Genomic DNA, 22,979 nt, shown 5'->3' with positions numbered 1-22,979 from the left:
AACCCTACCCCATGTAGTTACCTTGTATTACCAGAACTTTCTTAGATAAATACACTGTAAGTACACTATAAGTACATGTTAGTACACATGCTGTAAAATAAAGTGCAACCAAAACATGATTTATGAAAATCTGTTTTTGCAAATAAATTCTTAAAATGCAGCAACGTGTGCCGTAGCCTGTATCATTTAAAACATGAATGTGTGTCAGATCCGCGTCATGTTCAGCAGCGGCAGGACTTAAAGTGATAGCAGACAAATAACCCAGCTGCTGTGATATCTGTTAATCAAAGAAAAAAAAAAAAAGAGGGAAATCATTAACTACCGTAGCTGGATTAATCTATATTTAATTTAGAATGTAGTGTTTTGTAATTTTATCCAATTTCTATTTCCTACTTGATGAAGGGCACAGTTTATCTGCAGATTGGCTTGAGTTATATTAAAGTTTATATCACTTCATCTACAGCGATACCATTGACTTGATTGCAAATAAATGCACAGACACTATTTAAACTGAACAGAGATGACATCACTGAATTCAATGATGAACTGCCTTTATCATTTTGCATTATTCACACACTGTTTTCCTTATGAATGTTGTTCAGTTGCTTTGACGCAATGTATTTTATTTAAAGCGCTATATAAGTAAAGGTGACTTGACTTAAAGAAAGTTTTGATCAAGGCATTTTTGTATGATTAAGCTTTATTGTTTTATAAAATTGAGCATAACACAGTAATAAAATATAATACAATTTGATGAAGACAGATATTGGATGTGTAAATTATGCAGTTGGCAAAAATACAGACATGTTGCCACAGTTTGAAAGGGAAAACAGATGTTTGAGGTGTGGTGGCATTCATAAATATGGAATGTGTTAGAATAGAATAAAGACAAAGAGGGGACAAAGATGGGACCAACAGTACACCAATACAGGTGGAAATATTTTAGAAGTAATATGCATCTGACAACAAAACCTTGATGCACAGACTCATGATTGAAAGTGAGATAAACATACGACAAGGAAGATACATAGAGTAATTTAGATGATAATAAAATAATTGTAACAGAGACATTCCCTTATATGCAATTTACTTAAGATCCAGTTTGATGAAATCATCAGTGATGGAGGAGCTAGTATCTTCCACAGCAGTTTGTGGCTGGTCTCTTTCTTCAGCTCTTTCTTCTCCATCTCTACGCTGATTGTCAGATGGTGGGGGTGGAGGATTATTTGGGTTGTTCATTTGGGCCTGGTCTCTCTCTCTGTACACTTTGGCTTTCAGCTCCTCAAAGGAATCCTCAAATGATTTTAGGTTGTTCTCATAGCTTTGCACAAGCACAATGCCAGTTGTGTAAAAATGTATTGTGAGAATGGGATATTTTTTGTTATGTTTTTCATCATGAAATATGGTAAATTTTTCTCTAACTTTATCAACATGCTTATATTTATCACGAATGGCTGATTTCCATCCATCAATCAGTGTGGTGTAGAAGATTAAGTCGTATCTTTCCCCTGTCTCACCACTGGTCTGATCTTTGTTGTCAGCATAAAGAGTATCAGGATTTTCTCTCAAGGTCCTCTCTCTGTATTTTTTTTCCCTGCCCTTAGTAGTACAATCCCTTGGGTAAACAAACTTCCTGCTCTTTGCTTGCTCATTGGTCGCCATGGTGTTCTGGTAACTATGTGGCAGTGCTTCAGCTGCAGATTTCAGCTTTTAATTATGAAATATTTTATATGATACAATCTAATTTAGTTTCAAAGTTTTGATTCTTTTAATGCAAGTCAAAATCAGCTCTGTTTAGTATTTGAACATTACTAATGTGGTATTTTTTTTAAGCTGTATTCTGGTTCTTGAACATTTTGGAGGGAATCTGCAGGATGACGGTCCAGTAGTCAGATGCTTCGTTCTTCTTTCTTTTGTAAAAATTTATTTTCTAGGGGGAGAAATAGTGGGGAAAACAAGTGTTACTAAAATTAGAGTTGTGATTTCTAGGGTGCAGTAAAAAACATTATGTATTCAATCACAATATCATTGTCGCTAATGAGAAAAACTGTACATATATATTAGGGCTGTTAAGCGATTAAAATTTTTAATCTAATTAATTACATGATGTGGTGATTAATTAATCGCACATCAAATTTGGAGAAATTACTCCCAAAAGATCATTTAAAGTCATTGTTGTGTAAAGCATCAAACAGAGATTACAAAAAGTAGGTTCAGCAAGAAAAAAATTTGGTAAGACTCCATCACAGAGTAAGTTGTTGTCCTGCCTCATATAAGTGATCAATTGACTGTATAAAATAGCAGATAATCCACATAGGTCTGGGGTGTGGCAAGTGCGTTTAATGCGTTAATAATTTTATCGCTTTATTTTTCTCGATAATCAATTAATCTAATACATTAACTTACCAGCCCATATATACGTGTTAGTATCATTGTCCCATTTATGTTTACTGCTATTTATTCATAATGTATGAAGCAATGTTTCTCCAAACATTACATTTCATAATATTATTGTAGTCCGTAAATTAGATTTTGTAAATAAGTAAATACTTGAAGACGAGCAATACGAACTGTATTGAACGTATCTACATGTGAAGGGGTGGGGTGTCTCGATTCTCTTTTGGTTGGGGTAAGGGGAAGAGCCAGACAAACAAAGATTTCTTGGGACCACACTTCAAACAAAGGAGTGTGATTTATCTCAGCATAAACCAGCTACAGTAACATGGCTGCCCGAGCGAACAAAAAAGAGATGGTCAGACAGGCAGAAATCAGGAATGGCGTCAGGTATGTTAGGGGTAACCAGAATCGAAAACGGAACCAAGCAGAGATCAGGGGCCTGTTCTTTGTACGTCGCTAACTCGGTTAGCTGGATTTGATTGTTGACGATTTGGCGTGATCTTGGATCATTTGGTTCTTCAAAGCTCATCCCAGAGCTGCTGTCATAGCAACAGGTCCGTAAGCTTAAACCTGCTCGGGAGCAGCTTATTTCATGTAAACAGGATTAGATCGCTTTTTTTCAACCAGAACTGATACTCAAAATATGTCTGCTACCACCGCTACTTTATTACAAAAGTATCGTACTGATCCAGGGACAATAATTTAAAATAATCATTTAAAAAATTATTTAAAAATAATATAAAAATGCTGTGTAGTCCATAACAGCCTACTATAGACAGCCAGTTTTACTCACTGAAATATTTATTTGTCATAAAAGTATTACTTCATAATTGTATTAGAGTCTTACACACCTGCTATACAGATAATAGAGTTGTGCATTATTTTGAGTGATGACGGCTATTATAAGAGTGGCTTGATGGAGCGCAGGAGATGCAGATAACATGATATTGACCCTTAAGAAACTTTCATTAATGCTGTCACATAACAAATCTGTCCAAATATAAAATGAAATGAATAGATAATTTCTACATTGAAATAAAAATGTAAAGACTGCAAAACTATTATAAATTGCGAATCTAAATAATTGGGAATCATGAAAAAAATTCAAATAAAATAAAAACATGTATGTATTATAACATGTATGTAGTTTTGTTTGCTTGGCTAATTCCATATAAAAGTGTTCGAAGAACCCAATTAGCCGGATCATGATTAGCATGATGATATCATCTTGGATGTGTCATTTGATCTGGGATGTAATAAGCGACGTACGAAGAACGGGCCCCAGGGCAGGCAGCAGAGAATCACAGTTGAAATACACAATCCAAGATAAGACACGGGAAGAACAAACACAAGTGGAAATGCTAGACAGGCTAAACAAGACTTTGAAGTGAGTGAGAGTGATAGTGCTGCTTTTATGTGTGTGTAAATGAGGTTCAGGTGTGGCAAGGAAATTGGCTGATGAATGAGGTGCAGGTGTGGCAAGGTGATTGTGATGCAGTGACTCATGGGGAATGTAGTTTGGGTGTGGTGCAACAGTATGAGAGGTGCTAGTGTCCAAGTGACATCTGGTGGTTGATGGGTGGAATGGTCCTAATTGGAGTGCCCTCTACTGAAGTTCACGGGCACTCCATCTAATGACCCTGACACACACCATTATAGGTGTGTGTATTGTAGGAACTAGAAAACATATGATAACATAATAGTGGTGTCCCAATTCTTGAGGGGAATATTTTCACTCTGTTTCAAGGGAGTAGGGGTTGGGGTAGGTGTGGTAGAAGGGGTATTAAATAGAATTGGGATTCGACCAAGGTATAATGTGTATTGCATGTTAGGACATTCATTTATTAAATTGAAAAGTGTGTTTAGCTTTTCTTTTTTTTTTACCTTGTGTGTGGCCAATCAGGACTCCAGGGCAGAGGTGATGGGCAGAACTAGAAGGGAGACAGAAAGAGACCGGGGTGAGACAATTATTGGTATATATATGATAATTTGATTCTTGTGTTCCAATTTGAAACCCAATTAACTAATTTATAATGTGAATGCAGAAATAGGGGACTTTCAATCAATGTTCCCAGGCATCGCGTCACTGCTGCTGTCGTTAGAAGCTCTGGTTGCTATAGAAACTGTACTGCATATTCGCATTGGCTGGTCTAGCCTGAAAAACAAGGCATTTTTAAATGCTTTTTGAGCATAAGAAACAAGATATGAGACAGTTGTTGTCAGAATGTCGGCGCAAGCTAGATTAAATTGATTACTATGCTTTGAATATGGATATATTTATTAATTTTTTTACAAAAATGCATCAATTCACTACCCCCAGAGCCATGTGAGGCAATTTTTAACCCTCTGGAGTCAATTCACATGTGTACACGCGTTGAGGCATCTTCTTCTGATAACCCCAGAAAAGAACTTAAATTACACTTTCAGTTTTGATCATACAGATAAATCCAATACATCAATTGAATCTTCGGTATCTTTTTTTTTTTATACAGACATAATAACAACAAATCTTTGTGCATTTATAAAATAAAGATAACACACAAGGTGTGATGTCTGCAGCCTTTATCTGCGCTGATCTTCATTTACAAACATGTAATTAAAATGAACTGTAACTCTGTGAATACTCAACAAAGAGACATGCGAGATATATCTACAGAAAGCTTGACATGCCTTGGATGGCTTGACTGTGTGTAAATAATGGGCTAATTTTCACATTTGAGTGGACTATCCCTTTAACAATAGGCAAGTCATATGTTGATTTATTAGTTGAAAGTGATTTAGTTGATCGTTATAATCTACTAAAAGATGGAAACTCAAGGTAAACATTGATTAATGGTACAATTAGGGCCCGAGCACCGAAGGTGTGAGGACCCCATTGTATCTGCTCCGTTTATTATTATTATTATTACGGTACCCAATGAATCACATTTTTAAAGGCCTAAATATACTCAAAAAGTCCCGAAACTTTGCACACACCTCCGAACTGGCGAAAATTTACGTCTGATATGGGTTTCAGAAGTGGGCGTGGCAAAATGGCTCGACAGTGCCACCTATACGCCTCGAGCTACGTTTTACATACATGTATGAAAATGGGAACACACAAATACCTACAAAAAAAGACTCTTGGAGCAAAATTCTCTAAATTTTAACGAACTCCTCCTAGAGATTTATTCAGATCAACACCAAATTTGCTATGCCTGGGGCCCGTTCTTCGTATGTTGCTTATTACATCCGAGATCAAATGACACATCCAAGATGATATCATCATGCTAATCATGATCCGGATATTTGGGTTCTTCGAACACACCTGTTGTGTATGATTAGTATCGCTGGATTGAGTTATCTGAGATAATTGCACGTTCATGTGTTGGATTAAAAGGGGATATGTATCGATACTCGAAACCATGATCAGCAGTGCAGCGATAGGCTTGTGGCAAGATGGCAATGTAATGACGACATATCATTTAAAATGACACCAGACGGAAAACTTGACAAATTTCTGGACTTTTGTAAGGAAACAGCCAAGCAAACAAAACTACATACATGTTATAATAGATACATGAAACAGATAATAGATACATGTTTTAATTGTTTTATTATCTGCAAAATTGGCGTTGTTTTTGCCATTTTCAGTGGTTGTACTTTAACGAACTCCTCCTAGAGATTTATTCAGATCAACACCAAACTTGGTCAGTTAAATCTAAATGCCTTTGCGATGTTAAATTGCGAAGATCTTGAGGTTTCATTAAAGGGCATGTCCATGGCGGCCTGACAAATTTCGATGTTTCGCCATGAAAAAGGAAGTTGCTGTAACTCAAACATACAATGTCCAATCTGCCCCAAACTTCACATGTTAGATAAGACTTCTGCCCTTAACAGAGCTACATGCCCATATTCAGTTATAGTCATAGCAACAGCTGGCAACCTGCTGGCAACAGGAAGTGATATGTTTTAAAGTGTGACAAACTACTCCTAGAAATCTTTTGACATTAACATTAATTTTTTGTTGTCAGTCTAATCTAAAGGCCTGTGTGATGTTCAGTTATGAAGATCTTGAGTTTTGGTTAAGGGGCGTGTCCATAACGCCATGACAAAATTTGTTGTCTCGCCACAGCAAGAGAAGTTGTTGTAACTCAGGCAAAATGTTCGATCTTCCCCAAACTTCACATGTTCGATAAGAGTCCTGCCCTGAACACATCTGAAGGCCAATATTCCATTATAATGATAGCGCCACCTGCTGGCAACAGGAAGACTGGCACATATATGGAATAAACATTAATATATATTCTACATATATTTATGAGTTTAAACACATATTTCTCACCGTTCACCTATTTACTAAAGTCACTCGCTGCCAGTGAGCCCGGGTGCAAGGGCCCTTTCATCACTGCTTGCAGCTTAAATTACATATATTTTTTTTAAATCCGGGTGCTGTCTCTTTAAAAGAGTCAAGTGAGCGCTACAGAAACACTAGTCAAGGAGTGCAAACTCAGTTCCTGCAGAGTTTAGCTGAAACCTGATCCAACACTCATACTTGTGTGTAACCCATAAGGACTTGATTAGCCAGATCGGATGCGTTTAATTATGGTTGACGGGAACTCTCCAGGGCTGTGGCATTCCAGGAACTGAGTCTGTTAGTCAGAATGAAAGAATGGTGAAATACTATCTCAAAAGCACTATTCGGACGGGACTAGTTTTCTAAACTACGCTTGAGTTTGATTCTTACCACCTGACGTCTGTGATTTTCATGTACCAATTCGAACGGGACTAAAATCTCCGTGTTTATTACAGAGGTGAAGACAACAGTCAACAACATATATATCTAATGAAAAATGAATAAAATCGAGGATAAACACAAGTGTAGGAATGAACTAAGATTTACTGTGGATTTTACACTGTCTACATTGAATGCAAGCAGTATGGTGCAAAATTTCAAAAGCAAATGGAAGAATTTCCTTGTCTGGAAGAAACTCATACACATGCTGTTTTATGATTAGCTGCTCTTAAATTGTACATTTTAGTCACAGACACACAAACCTAAAGGTAAACTAGTCACTAAACACCTTTCTGTGAATCTCTTACAAAGACACATTGGATCATCTTGATCATGACATAAGGAAGTTTAAATAAAATCATCAAAATAACTTTCAGGTAAGCACAGCATGAAGCAGAAAGTTACCAATGTCACAGCACAAGACGAAACACATGCACATGAAAACAACTTATCAAGTATTAATTACTCACCTCCGATAATGTTTAAAATGTTTTTATTTTCCTGATCTGAATTGTCGTGTTGAACAGCAGCTCTGAAATTCCTTTCACTTCTGGATGTTTATAAAGACTTGTTGAACTTGTTTTCAGGAGGAGACATGAGAATAAAATGCTCTGGTTACTTATGTAATCTCGGTTCCCTGAGAAGGAAATGAGCGTTGCATATGAGGACAACTCCAGTTTACCCCAGTACTGAAGCCTGATTTGTTAACGTTTGTTTAGATGCACAACCCAAAGGCGCTTTAGTCCGCCAGAATGGGCAGAGCCGACCTCTATATAAGTTGGCTCAAGGCAAGTGTATTTATATAGCATGTTACATTTACAAAGAATCGTAAAAAAAGAATCACAACAATAAAAACAAGGAAATTAAAAACTTTTAAAGGGGTCCCATAAAGAAAGGTAATATATTCACTAAGGATGCACCGATACCACTTTTTCCAGTACTCGCACTATACCAATACTTTTATTGCATTTGTACATTTTTTTTTAATATTGGGTAGAGAAACCAAAAGAGTATGTATAATGTTAGCTGGTTAACTTCATTTATTAAGTAGATACAGTCAAACCTAATTTATTCAAAACACATCTTTAACATTACACTTTATCACAGTTTAATCTAGTTAGTTTAGAAGATAAAATATCACAAGAACTCAGAGTTAAACTGTGTAAGAACAAATTAATCTAGATAATGTTAGATACAACTGTCAGTATGACAATATTTACACATCTATCAATACTACGTCAGGCAAACCTTAGCCTTAATGACTGTCTGTTGTTTCCTTGCCATGCTGTCATCCAGGTTCATGCAGACTTGGTATGAAACATTTTGGTCCCAAATTTGTTTTACTGGTATTCCACTGTTTTAAGGGGGTATAATTTGACACAGTTTACTTTATTTTGCTAATCTTGCTTACATAAATTAACTATAGTATCCTACACCCACTAGTAAAAAAAAATATACAAAATTATATCTGGTCTGAATAATTTTTGGTTTCACTGTATATCTTTCGATTATTTTCAAACTTAATTATGCCCATTAAAATGTATTTTACAAGTTTTTGTTACTTTCTTTATATATATATATATATATATATATATATATATATATATATATATACACATACATACATATATGTGTGTGTGTGTGTGTGTGTATATGTATACGTATGTGTATGTGTGTGTATATATATATATATATATATATATATATATATATATATATATAGTTTTCTTTATTTTCATGACTATGAAAATTGTAGATTCACACTGAAGGCATCAAAACTATGTATTAACACATGTGGAATTATATATGGAATTATATACATAGCAAAAAAAGTGTGAAACAACTGAAAATATGTCATATTGTATGTTCTTCAAAGTAGCCACCTTTTGCTTTGATTACTGCTTTGCACACTCTTGGCATTCTCTTGATGAGCTTCAAGAGGTAGTCACCTGAAATGGTCTTCAACAGTCTTGAAGGAGTTCCCCGAGAGATGCTTAGCACTTGTTGGCCCTTTTTCCTTCTGTCTGCGGTCCAGCTCACCCCTAAACCATGTGGATTGGGTTCAGGTCCGGTGACTGTGGAGGTCAGGTCATCTGGCGCAGCACCCCATCACTCTCCTTCTTGGTCAAATAGCCCTTGATGCATTCAGTGTGACTCGACAATTTTCATAGTCATGAAAATAAAGAAAACTCTTTGAATGAGAAGGTGTGTCCAAACTTTTGGTCTGTACTGTATATTTTGCTCTATGGTTCATCATCTGTAATTTAATAGCATTAGAGCTGCTCCATTACAGCAATATATTACTGTAATGACGCACTTTGCTGTAATAATGAAGGGAACCACTCGTTATAAATCTGTGATATTTTTTTCACAAAAAGAAGTTGCATTTTTTGTTTTTGTTTTTATCTGAAACGTGCTGTGATTTATGTTCCAAAAGTCACTCATATAATGCAGAAACACTCAAGCAGAAGCATGATCGCTCTCTCTCTCACACACACACACACACACACTCACAAACACACACACGTTTGTTTTTGTGAAAAGTGGGGACATCCCATAGGCATAATGGTTTTTATACTGTACAAGCTGTATATTCTATGGCCCTACACAAACCCTACACCTAACCCTAACCCTCACAGGAAACTTTGTGCATTTTCACTTTCTCAAAAAAAAAAACTAATTCTGTATGATTTACAAGCGTTTTGAAAAATGGGGACATTCACAAAAACAAGAGTCAAGTCAAGTTACCTTTATTTATATAGCGCTTTAAACAAAATACATTGCGTCTAAGCAACTGAACAACATTCATTAGGAAAACAGTGTCAATAATCCAAAATGATAGTTAAGGCAGTTCATCATTGAATTCAGTGATCTCTGTTCAGTTTAAATAGTGTCTGTGCATTTATTTGCAATCAAGTCAATGATATCGCTGTAGATGAAGTGACCCCAACTAAGCAAGCCAGAGGCGACAGCGGCAAGGAACCGAAACTCCATCGGTGACAGAATGGAGAAAAAAACCTTGGGAGAAACCAGGCTCAGTTGGGGGGCCAGTTCTCCTCTGACCAGACGAAACCAGTAGTTCAATTCCAGACTGCAGCAAAGTCAGATTGTGCAGAAGAATCATCTGTTTCCTGTGGTCTTTTTCTGGTGCTCCTCTGAGACAAGGTCTTTACAGGGGATCTGTATCTGGGGCTCTAGTTGTCCTGGTCTCCGCTGTCTTTCAGGGCAGTAGAGGTCCTTTCTAGGTGCTGATCCACCATCTGGTCTGGATACGTACTGGATCCGGCTGACTGCAGTGACCCTCTGAAGAGCACACACACACACACACACACAGAACAGAAGTGCGCAAGCGTTCTCTCTCTCCCTCTCCCTACCGTTAAGTAACATGTGCATTGTTTTACTTGTTTTGATATATCTGTCTGAACTACAAACCTTCCAGCGAAGGGAAAGTCCAACACCCAGGGAAACACAGACCAGACACTGTGACACCCGTGAGACCTCCGTTTATCTTTGGAACACAGTTTAAGATATTTTAGATTTAGTCAGAGAGCTCTCAGTCCCTCCATTGAAGCTGTGTGTACAGTATACTGTCCATGTCCAGAAAGGTAAGAAAAACATCATCAAAGTAGTCCATGTGACATCAGAGGGTCAGTTAGAATATTTTTAAGCATTCAAAAATACATTTTGGTCCAAAAATAGCAAAAACTCTGACTTTATTCAGCATTGTCTACTCTTCCGTGTCTGTTGTGAGAGAGTTCAAAACAAAGCAGTTTGTGATATCCGGTTTGAGAACTCACTCAATGTAACCGGATCTTTTTGAACCAGTTCACCAAATCGAACTGAATCGTTTGAAACGGTTCTCATCTCCAATGAGCATTAATCCACAAATGACTTTTTGTTAACATTTTTAATGTGGCTGACACTCTCTTTGAGTTAAAACAAACCAATATCCCGGAGTAATTCATGTACTCAAACAGTACACTGACTGAACTGCTGTGAAGAGAGAACTGAAGATGAACACCGAGCCGAGGCAGATAACGAACAAAAGATTGACTCATTCTCGAGTCAATAACCATTTGCATCTGTTTTTGGATCACCAGTAGTTCTTTCGGACAGTTCAATTAATGCTCAGAATGGAAGTCTTACGGGTTTGGAACGACATGAGGGCGAGTTTTTAATGACAGAATTTTGATTATTGGATGAACTAACCCTTTAATATTCACATATTTGTGAAACACTGTTAAATATGTTGAAATATATTTTGAAAAATATTTAAAAAATGCATTGAAGAAAGCTAATTTTGCATGTTTAATTATGTTTGTGAAATTATATTCATGCGTTTTTGCAATGAATCCTAATTTTATTTCTAAACTATAGATTTACAGTTTAAATCTATTATATTCTATCTATTTATATCTATGTCTATTTATTTATATCTATTTATTTGAATCTATGTCTATCTATCTATCTAAACTGACTTCAAACCATTTTTTGCAAAAACAGCTTTCATATTCGCATTGAATTTATACAGTTTGATGTAGGCCTGTTATCCACTTAAACAATACTTGATCAAGTTTCAGGACATTTTATCTGTACTATTTATGTAAACACTGGTAACATTGACGTGTTTTAAGGTAAGTTTAGACACTAAAATCACAGAAATATACAAACTCTTCCTGACACTTTCTCACATATAACTGACACATTTTTTGTTGAATATTCACTTCACAGAATTGGTTTAGTGTCTTCGGGAAAAAAAGACCGTTAGCATCTCAACCGATAACTAACTATACAGACTAACTAAAGATTTGAGCTCTTATTAATGCAAGATTAAAGGAACAAGGAACTTTTCTGCCGTACCATGGGTGGAGCAGGCACAATGATATCACGCAGTGCCGGGTGGCATCTGGTTATTTGTTAATTTAGCCACTGTGCTAATAAAATCCTTGGATTGTTTTGGCAGTTTTTAGAGCCTGTCTATAGCTGGACATACTGTTTTTCAATGCAATTCTAAAAATGTACAAGTTAGTTTTTTTCCCATTTACGCTCATCAAGACTATGAGTTTCTTCCTTGAAAGAGTGTGTAACCAGGCATAAATCAATGGAGATAATCAGTGGTGTGCACAAGGGGGTGGGGGGGGGGGCTTGAGCCCCTGCCCCTGTGAGGTGCCCTTTCGATGCCCTTGGTCCAGATTTCTTCCGAGGGAAGGGGTGTGGGATATGAAGATTTTTGATTGTCGAGGATAAAAATGTCTCCACAATCTAATTTCTGTGCCGCTGAATTCATATACTGGGACCATAGACTGACTGCGACATACATGCAGTACCACCACTCCCTGTATGCTGACTATGCGGTTTGGGTAGGGCACCCACTCCCGGGGGGGCACCATCCCAGTTGCTCAAAAAACTAACAAAAAATAAACCTTTAGTTTTATATGTATGTTAACATATACGTACAGTAGATGGACAACCTAAATGGGTATTATCGCCGCGCTTACCGCCGCCACGGCGTTAACAGCAAGTCAGTCGTGTGTTAAAATCACTCGCGAAAATACCACCAGGTGGTGCAAAGGGACGGATTGCGAAATTAATGTAATTATAAAATGAGATAAAAAGAGGAAGTAAAACCACAATAACATTATAACGTTGTAACATTTATAATAAATCTACAGAGGTTTCTGATTCAGATTTACGCACTGCGCAAATCTTGCACACATTTTACACACCTGCATTTAAATGCAGCTGCATTTTATTAAAATTAAACTATTATATGAAAGCAAAAAAGGTCTGGGTGATAAATCGATTTTATTAATTAACTCAACTGTGTAATTTCCATCGGTTTGTTTGAAGGAAAATCATTTTTCTTTTTAACATCCACTCACGCTCCACTCAGGGCTCAACCATCCCCGCGCGACACAGAGACACACTGCTGAGCAGAGTATGAGTGGAGACGTGTGATTCTTATTGTATGGAGCAAGGAGCATATTTCTTTAAGAGTCTGAGCGTCGTGGTTTTCACTCACTCCAAGAGTGCTCCATCACAAGTACAATTCATGCAAACAGCCCATAATATAACTGGATATTCAGCGAGAATTCATGTTAAACATATTTAGCTAGCTTGATCAGAAGGTTACAATGACTGCAATAGTCAAGTGGGATGTCACAGGCTAGTTCTCAAGGAGTTTGTCTGTTCCTTTTACTGATTTTTTTCGGGTTAATGCACGATTTAAAAAGATACAGCACATTCACACGCAATTTTCGCAATAATGCATTGTAGCCGCACTGGGTTGTACATAGTAATTAACTCAAATGATATATAGGGAATTTGAATAATTAATCAGGAATATGATTAATATATATATATATATATATCTCATATGACAGTTACATTAATATTATTGAAGATGAAAAATAGCTCAATTGCATATATCAATAACTCATTACAGGGCACTGTAATTTACTTACTTTTGTACTTCAATATTCCATTCTTCATATCAATTATGGTGATATCTCTTACTGTAAATTACAGCAAATCAAACAGTGGTTTGTCCAGCAAACGGCCGTGAGATTAACTTATCAATTTTCAATAAAATGATCACTTCTTATAATTCAAGGAAAAATATTCTCTGGCCATGAAAACATTATCCTATCATTATGATAAATTTAGTTACTTAAAGTAAAAAGCGTGTAGCTAAAGATCAGACAATTCATTGACTCGTAATGTGAGCGCTTAGGCAAAAGCAATCATGAATATATATTGGTTTAATAATTGCACTAATAATACATCAAACTACAAATCACACAGAGTAAATACGCGTACGACAATACAAACAGTAAACTTTGTACAAGACATAACAGAATCCAAATGAGGGAGGGAGAGAGAGAGAGTGAGAGAGAGAGAATGAATGAGAGAGAAAAGACGAGAGAGAGGTGAGAGAGAGAGAGCGTGATTACAGAATAAGCTCAGTTATGCAAACTCACAGACAGTAACCCTTGAAAGACAACAACGAATCAAATCATAGACAAACTTTAAGCAGCATTTAGAGCTCCATAGAGAATGATACTTGCACGTGTCTCTTGTGACTCTTTGTGTGCTGGAGCAGCCTGAGTGTGGTCTTTGTAGCTAGACCTGTTCTCTCGTGTCTTCCGGGGTTTCTGCGGAATCGCGCAGTATTTGAAAGGTCCAACAAAGCAATGTTTCAGAATTCGTCTTCTTTGTGTGGAGACGCGAATAGGTGAATAAACTTGGTAAAAAAAAGAAACAAAAACAACGAGATGAAAGCTCCCGAAGGAGCCATGAGAACGGCTGTCCTCTCAGCCGCCGTGCTGAGAGGGACGGCGATAGGAGAGCGGACCAAGGCCGCGAAGAAGGACGAGCAGGGTCAGAAGCGTGGAAGCGAAGAGAAAGCTAAGAGAGGCTAAGAGGGGGTGGAACTTCCTGGGTCAGTCCTTTATAGCTCGACGGGTTCACGCCTCTGTTCGCGTGAACAACCAATGAACGTAGGAATGTGGGGGTTTCGTGTCTCCTTTGAGGCTCCTCACGTGACTCTGGAATTTCTTGTCTTAAATAATTTAGAATAGGCATTTAGTGTAAAAAGGTTTCATTTTATATGCCTGAATTCAAAATCTAAAAGTGTTGGGTTTGCATTGTTTTAGATTCAACGAACCGTGATTCATTAGTTCAGAACCCATGAATCGATGACCTGCATATCCGTTACAGCATTCAAACAAATGTAATCTTACAGTGCTACTACATCATCAATATATGATTTTGAAATCTTTAAGAACTTCATCAATCTTTTTAGATAAAATTATAAATTTAAAGATGACAATGTTATTAGTTTGGCATGTGGTAGGGAAAACAAGTTTACATACAATAGCATAAGCCACTTTGAAACTCTTTTTTTTATAGGCTACGTTATGAATGTAACATACTGAATTATTTTGTCCACGGAGTGAAGGCGAGCGGTGTTTCTGGTATCAGTGCAAACGGATCGGAGTGATTATTAAATGCTCTGAGCGTGGAGGGGATGTTGTTGCTACTCACAGACTCTCCTGCCGAGTGAGAGAGATGTTTCACCCAAAGAAATGAAGAAGACCATGGCAGAACAAGCACAGCACATCCACCAAAAGCAACCTGCACCAATGCTCGTTGCTTGGCTCCCCAAGCTTTACTTTTGTAGGTCGCATGTCAGTAAATAATACGATGATATGATCATGCAGTCAATACAGATATTTAATAAAAATATTAAAAACAAGCAGGGCTGTAACATAACCCATTAAAAAATGCACGCCAGGTCTACACCGGACACGAGTGGAGCGATCCGACAAAAGACAACAGAACCCAGTGATGGATACACTGGACAAGATCCCCATCAAGTGAACTAATGCTCGTTCTGTTTATGACGAAATGCACTGACACTGCAACCCGGTATCACAACAAGATGTGAAATAATCACGTTGGCCCACTTTAGAAAATGTGTAGATGTCACAGTTTAACACCCTCAGACGTGAATCTTACACGTTAGCGTTAACACGTTCCCATGGAGAAATATCCGGATGTTGACCTATTCTACACGTTATCGCTGTAAGCTCTGCCATAACAATCTATTTTAGTTTTCATTAAACTGAGAAAAATGACATTCTGTTGTATTGACGATCACAGAGCAATTTTCTATTTAGTTATTTAAAGTGTAATATTTTCATGGTGAAAAGCATTCATTTGCCTTGTTACACGCCGAAAAAACGTCTAAATTAGGGATGCACCGAATCCGGATTTTTTGGGTTCGGCCGAATACCGAATCCTACTCGCATTCTTATTCCATTATCACAGTAAAACACATTAATGAAGTAAACAACATCCACAGCCATGTATTTTTCATTTTATTTTAACTGTAAAAAAATATAATAAAAAAAAGAATAGGCAACATTATGCCAGGATGACAAGTGAGAAAAACTTTTTTGACAATTACCAAGCTTTTGCTTACCCAAGTAAACAACAAAAACCTTTCAATAAAAGTGCAGAAATGCAAAGAAAAGTTTTTCTTTTCTTTTTAAAAATCAGGATATGTTTGGTGACTTAACTGAAATTAATGTAATTGAACATTAACTCAATAAACATGGATAGTAGGCTGTTTATTTTTCGTTTATAACAGTAGGATAGGCTACGATTAGAACAGTAGCCAAATATTACGAAAAATATTACGGAAGATCACACACCTCCTGCATCATAATTAAATTAACGTAAAACCCTCTAATCTTTCACATGAAATGAGTTTCATTTAAACAAAACAAGACGCTCTGCATTATCAGGTGACAGCCGGTTGCGAGTGTGAGAACAAATGTCCCCAGCAGTACTGAAAAGTCTTTGACTAGGCACAGAGGTAGATTTTTGCCAGCAGTGGAAATCGCTGCTGGTTTGTCTTCCGCCACTGAAGAGGGTCTTCTCTAAGAGGTATCAAAGGCTCACCGAAAAAAAACGCTTATCTCCACGTCAGCACCCGATGTGACTGGCTGGCTCTGTATTACTACGGTATAAATCTTCCCAGTTGCTCAAGATTCCTGAAAAGTTTAGTTTAGAGCGAACTGTCGGGCCGTGTTCCTCCTCATATAAACACCTTTACGCAATCAACGGCCGCGTGACTTCGACCAGCATTCGGTGAAAAAAAAAACCTAAGGTTCGGCCGAAACCGAACCCCGTCAAAAAGCCCAGTATTCGGCCGAATCTGAATCCTGGATTCGGTCCATCCCTAGTCTAAATGTCACATTTTTATTTAAGTAATGAGTAAAATGTCTATTTTTCTTGCTTCCCCCAGCTCCTCGTATAGGTGAAAGGTAAACAATGTATTATATCGACGTTAAACCACGTTAACCATAATCTTTTAAATACTTAACCTTCCGTTGCTTAGAAACTACGGGAAACAATTAACTACAGTTACTTCAGTGCCATAGGTTAGCACCTTAGTGCTTATACAGATTAGGATGATGACGTTATATTCTAGCTTGCAACCACGACTTCCTCCTCTTGGACTTCATCAAGCAGGTAAGACACGTTGACAAAAATATGTACAACAATGTAATTATATAAGAGCTATTCCCATTTGCAATATTAATGTATTAAATAACTTGACCTTAATGTATGTATAACCTTAAGTGTTTGGGTTATTAAGGATTTACCAAGAATAAATGGCCTATTCAATGAGAATATGGAAATAGGTACAGGCCTAATAAATTAATAATGATGAAAATGTTACCATAATTTCATCAATAAGTTCAACTTAAATATATTATCAGTAAATCATTTTAAACATTTCAATTTATTTGATCAGAGCGGTCTTTAAAACGGTCCGGATCAACTGAGCACATCAAAAAATGTTTTATGATTGGCTATTTATAGTGTCTCTTGTATTGTTAATTGGGCTAACTTTAACTGTTCCTCATAAGAATAAAGTAGGCTATAAACTCATCATCAAATACGATTATTTGAGTTATAGACTATACACCCCCCCCCCATTTGTTAAGAAAACATAGGTACAATGAAAGGCGCTATATAAGTTTAAGTTGTTATTAACTATGCTATTAGGTGTAGTGCCATATTTAATTAGACCAGTAGTTGATTATCTAATGTGTAGGCTATTTTACCCCCCACCCCCTGAAGTATTGACTTCTGTTAATACTATGTTGGAGTCAGTCAGAGAAAGTAGCAGCCTCGGCAGCAGAGATCCCACAGCCTCCCTATTGGGGGGGGACTAATCGCCCCAATAATTAGAAATCGCTAAACCATTTTATCAAATATTGCCTAATCGAGAGAGAGAGAGAGAGAGAAATGGAAGTTGAGTTTATTCGCGTCTGTGCGTTTATCTTTTTAGAGTGAGTTTACTTAAAAAACAGCGATTGTATCCTCTCTTCGCTGGAAAATATAATGTAGCGATTCAGTATTTTAACTGTATTTAATAAAAGTCACGGGGCAGCGTTGACAAGCTTATTTTCTCCTGGATGTTTAAGCTGCGCGATTTCCAATGTGTGTGTGTGTGTGTGTGTGTGTCAGTAAGCAGCTCATTAATACAGAACAATAATTAAAGGCTCTAATGCACACCAGTATACGTGTGTATTGTAAGAGCTAGACGACGAATGATGGCGTGTGACATTATGGTAGTGGTGTCCCAATCCTTAGGGGAATATTTTCTACCCTACCCCTTGACACTGTGTTTCAAGGGACAAGGGGAAGGGGTATGCGGAGGGGAAGGAGTATGAAATAGAATTGGGATTGGGCCTAAGTGTTGCATAGTTACATAATGTACTGATATTCCACCCTAGATGCTGTTTATAATTCCAAATTTTGTATTACTGTTTGCTTTTATGTTATTATGGAGCCCCTTCTCTTCCCATTCCGACCCCTCCAGCCCCTACTCTTCCCATTCCTACTCTTTACATTCCTACCCCTCCACCCCCTACTCTTCCCATTTCTACTCTTTCCATTCCTACTCTTCCAGCCCCTACTCTTCCCATTTCTACCACTCCAGCTCCTAATCTTCCCGTTCCTACTCTTTCTATTCCTACCCCTCCAGCCCCTACTCTTCCCATTCATACTCTTTCCATTCCTACCCTTCCAGCCCCTACTCTTCCCATTTCTACCACTCCAGCTCCTAAACTTCCCATTCCTACTCTGTCTATTCCTACCCCTCCAGCGCCTACTCTTCTCATTTCTACTCTTTCCATTCCTACCCCTCCAGCCCCTACTCTTCCCATTCCTTCTCTTTCCATTTCTACCACTCCAGCTCCTAAACTTCCCATTCCTACTCTGTCTATTCCTACCCCTCCAGCGCCTACTCTTCTCATTTCTACTCTTTCCATTCCTACCCCTCCAGCCCCTACTCTTCCCATTCATACCCTCCAGCCCCTACTCTTCCCATTCATACTCTTCCCATTCCTACCCCTCCAGCCCCTACACTTCCCATTCATACTCTTCCAGCCCCTACTCTTTCCATTCCTACTCTTCTAGCCCCTACTCTTCCCATCCCTACCCCTCCAGCCTTTAATCTTCCCATTCCTACCCCTCCAGCTCCTAATCTTGCCATCGCTGCTCCTGGAGGAAACAAGAGGAAGGAAAATAACGGTGGATATATGTTTTTAAAAACATGTATCTAATTTATTTTTGAGACAAATAATCTAGTGATTGTTTTACATTAGAAAATTAATGGACATTTCACCAAAAACAAATAGTGTATTTCAGATTGCTCTCACAGCAGCCAGGAGGTATACAAGGGAGATATTTTGAAGAAACGAGTTAAAGAGGTTGGTCAGCCATTACCTGATATGGATAAAAACTAGGCAGTAGAACATTAAAGAATGGATATTAATGCAAGGTTAGAACTGAACTTATTAACACGTAAGACTTATCTACATTGCACATAATGATATGACATGATTTTCCACTATTACTTCACATGTTTTACATTTGTGGTTCAAGATTTTATTTGTCACATACACAGTAATATAGAGAATATATAACCAGCAGTGAAATGTAAAACAGGCCCGCTCCATGCACAGTGCCATTATTATCATAATACAAACACAAGAAGAAATTTCGAATATATATATACAGAGATACTTACAGAAATATTTGGGTGAACAGAAATTTACAAGACGTGCAATGAAGAACAGGTTATTGTATTTACTGTATGTAGACAGATATCATATACTTTATTCAGACAACATAACTCAAAATACAGTCCAAAATAAAGAGTCTTTTATTTATGAAAGTGTATTGTTAGTTATTGCACGTATAAGCCTACTTAACTACTGTACTTTAAGTGTAGACCTACAGATTACATTTCTTACAGTTATTAGGTTTTTTAACAATTTTGCTTCATCATTAGGGGGGTTTTGTGTGTAGATTGAGGGGGGAAATTATTTTAAACTATTTTAACACAAGGCTGCAGCAGAACAAAAAAGTTTATTCAAATAAATTTGTTGTGTAGCTGGCAGTATTGAGAACAATCAAACTAACTTAATATTCTGCGTTTTCATTAGGGAAGGAAGGAATACCTTCTGAAATGGCACACTTGCAGTTTATGGTATGCATGGAAATCTTTACTCTTTACCTCCTTTTTGTTTTCAGTGCTGTTTTTTTGTCTGTAAACAGGATTACGCAAAAACTACCAGATTGAGTTTCATGAAAGGTGTATCATGGGTCAAATAAGTACCCATGATATTTTAGAGCGGATCCAAGTCACGAAGTTTCACATTCGCCAGCGTTGTGCCATACAGCATTTCGCCTAATCATTCCTTTCTTTTTATGGCCCTAATTTGTTGGTAGTTTCAGTAGTTAAATATACAAAAATAGCAAAAATGTAGTTTAAGTATTTGAATTGATATACAAATAAGAATGCATTTGAACTACTAGGAAGCTACAGCAAATGCAGTCAAATTAATAATTTAATGGTTTGTAGTTCACGATTGGTTATTATTACCATCCATCCTTCTCTTTATGATTCCTACATGTGTGTTGTACTAATTAATTTAATTTCACTATTACCAGCTGTGTCAACTTCAATAAAATGGTCAAATTTCTTGTTGCTCTTAAGGGTCATGTCAGTAATTTCTTCACATATCAGCCTATGAAACATACTTTATACAGGACATAAACGCACAATTATTTGTAATAGCCTAATAGTTCACAATATTACTGTTTTTTTTAATCAGATAAATACAACCTTGAAGTTACTTATTCAATTATTTATTAGCTTTATAATAATAATATACCTAACACATATAATATCAAAACAAACTTTAAACTGATGAAAGAGAATAGAAAACCAACTGAATCTTTTCAAACTGAAATTTTCAAGTTAAATGTTTTCAAAGAAAAAAAATGTGAACGCAAATTCTTCTATAGCGATTTAAACATCCTTATTCAAATGCTGTACAAGTCATAACGACCTAAAAAGAATCAAACGTATGAATATCTTGTGACCCTAACTGCAAAACCAAAAATATAAAGCCTACCTACCATTTATGCAAACCAAAATAGTTGCTCTTCCAGCAGATTCTGTGATGTTTGTTGGGTCACAGGTGCACAGTCGGTCAGGTCTCACTGTAGGCAACATCCGAAATAAAAAGAAATTGCACAATTTCGAAAAGAGCTTAAAGGACTGTCTGATTGACAAATGTAAATACTACAACACACACACTAATCAGAGCAGTACCTTGATTTTTTAATGTACATCTGCGATTTTCTTTCACACAGCACACTGTTGGTGGAATGGGCCGGTAAAATCCATCAATGCAGGACTCCCTGTTATGGAGTACCAGTTTTTTGTGGCAAATTATATCACACGCCATACACAGCCACTCTTCAGGCATGCAGTCTCTGTGACGAATAATGGCAGGAGATGAGCACTGACTGCATTTATTTTCCTTGACCACCCGGGAGAACAACAAGCAGTCCAGGTGGTAGGGCCTTGCTTTCTGCCCCTCATCTTGGTCTGCAGACTGTCGCAAGCTCCATGATGATGATGTTGAAGGAGGACCATCTGAAGCTTCAACAGTTGTTTCCAGAATCTCCTGCAGTTTCTGCATCTCACTGTCTGAAAGAGGGGCATGAAAAAAGCTCCTTAGGAATTCCACAAACACCCCATTGTGGTTCTGGAAAGATTAAACTACTTGGTTACAATATAGTGAAGTAACAAACAGTCATTTTACACTGTTCATTTGATTATAAAATGTCAATATAGAGTCATCCTACCAAGTAAGTGTTGGGTACCTCCTTAGCTGGGTCACAAGGATTCAGGACTGAAAGATATTGGGATAAAGTCTCCCTTAAATAATTTGGCAGTTTGGTGCAAGTAAGTAATTCAGATATAATACTCTTACCAGAAAGAATATACAGTAGGATACAGATGAAGACCAACCTGTAGCTGAAGAACGCATACGCGTTTTTCCGCTTCTGCTCTTTCTTTTCAGCAGTGGACGACCTTCACAGTCTCTCTCAATCCACTGAAATTTATTCTCACGGTTAGAGGGTGCACTTTTCTCATCTTGTTTTTCCTTGCACAAGAGAAAATCAACATTACATGTAAACACAACAGCAGTGGGTTTTCTCCCATTTTTACCCACTTTATGAATCCCATTCATTTGCAAAATGAGCAGACTGCTGTATAACTAAAGATACTCACTTTCATTTGAGCCAAAAGCAGGTCTGCATGGAACATAGCATCCTCTGATTCACCAGTTTCCTGCTCAGCCATCTTAATTGTACAACTAAATTGCTGACGTTAAAAGTCTATTGGAAAATTAAGACATTTACTGAGTTACCAAAGAACACCATAAAAATATTAAATAAGTTATTTAATATATTATTATTGCAAATGAAAATAGCCCTTATATAATTACATTGTTGTATATATTGTTATCAACACCTCTTACCTGCTTGATGAAGTCCTAGAGGAGGAAGTCTTCTTCTTCTTCTTCTTCTTTTTTTGGCAATTCGCATCAATTTTGTGCATTACTGCCATCTACTGTAAGGAGAATGTTGTGGTTGCAAGCAGATCATTAACGGATATTTTCCCCGAATTTTCACAGCTGAAAAAAGCATGCAAATTTCACATTTGAGAGTATTACTCCTGTGAAGTAGTTATTCAGTGTGTTTTTTTTTTCTTTAAATTAAACTTTAGCAAATTACAGTGACTCACGTGATACATTTTTTTTTCTGTCGTGTTGTTTTCATGTTTGGTAAGGGTATGCACTATTAATGTATTCTACCATACACAGCAAAAAAAAAAAAAAAAAAATTTGCTGGTTATGGTTAA

The 22,979-nt window shown here is 37.1% G+C and overlaps 2 long non-coding RNA genes across 2 annotated transcripts; both read right to left on the bottom strand.

Moving 5' to 3' along the window:
• Positions 1–701: 701 nt before the first annotated feature.
• Positions 702–7,842, bottom strand: LOC113067474 (uncharacterized). Its single transcript, XR_003279355.1, has 3 exons — positions 7,642–7,842; positions 4,282–4,328; positions 702–1,930 (listed from the first exon to the last, which is right to left on the bottom strand). It is a non-coding gene; the product is annotated as an uncharacterized LOC113067474 (long non-coding RNA).
• A 13,418-nt stretch (positions 7,843–21,260) lies between these two features.
• Positions 21,261–22,212, bottom strand: LOC113067554 (uncharacterized). The gene is made up of 3 exons (XR_003279405.1): positions 22,083–22,212; positions 21,917–21,963; positions 21,261–21,758 (listed from the first exon to the last, which is right to left on the bottom strand). It is a non-coding gene; the product is annotated as an uncharacterized LOC113067554 (long non-coding RNA).
• Positions 22,213–22,979: the final 767 nt, after the last annotated feature.

Source organism: Carassius auratus, chromosome 4 (assembly GCF_003368295.1).
Source record: "Carassius auratus strain Wakin chromosome 4, ASM336829v1, whole genome shotgun sequence".
Classification (NCBI taxonomy): Eukaryota; Metazoa; Chordata; class Actinopteri; order Cypriniformes; family Cyprinidae; genus Carassius; species Carassius auratus.
This window is presented reverse-complemented; position numbering and strand designations above follow the sequence as displayed.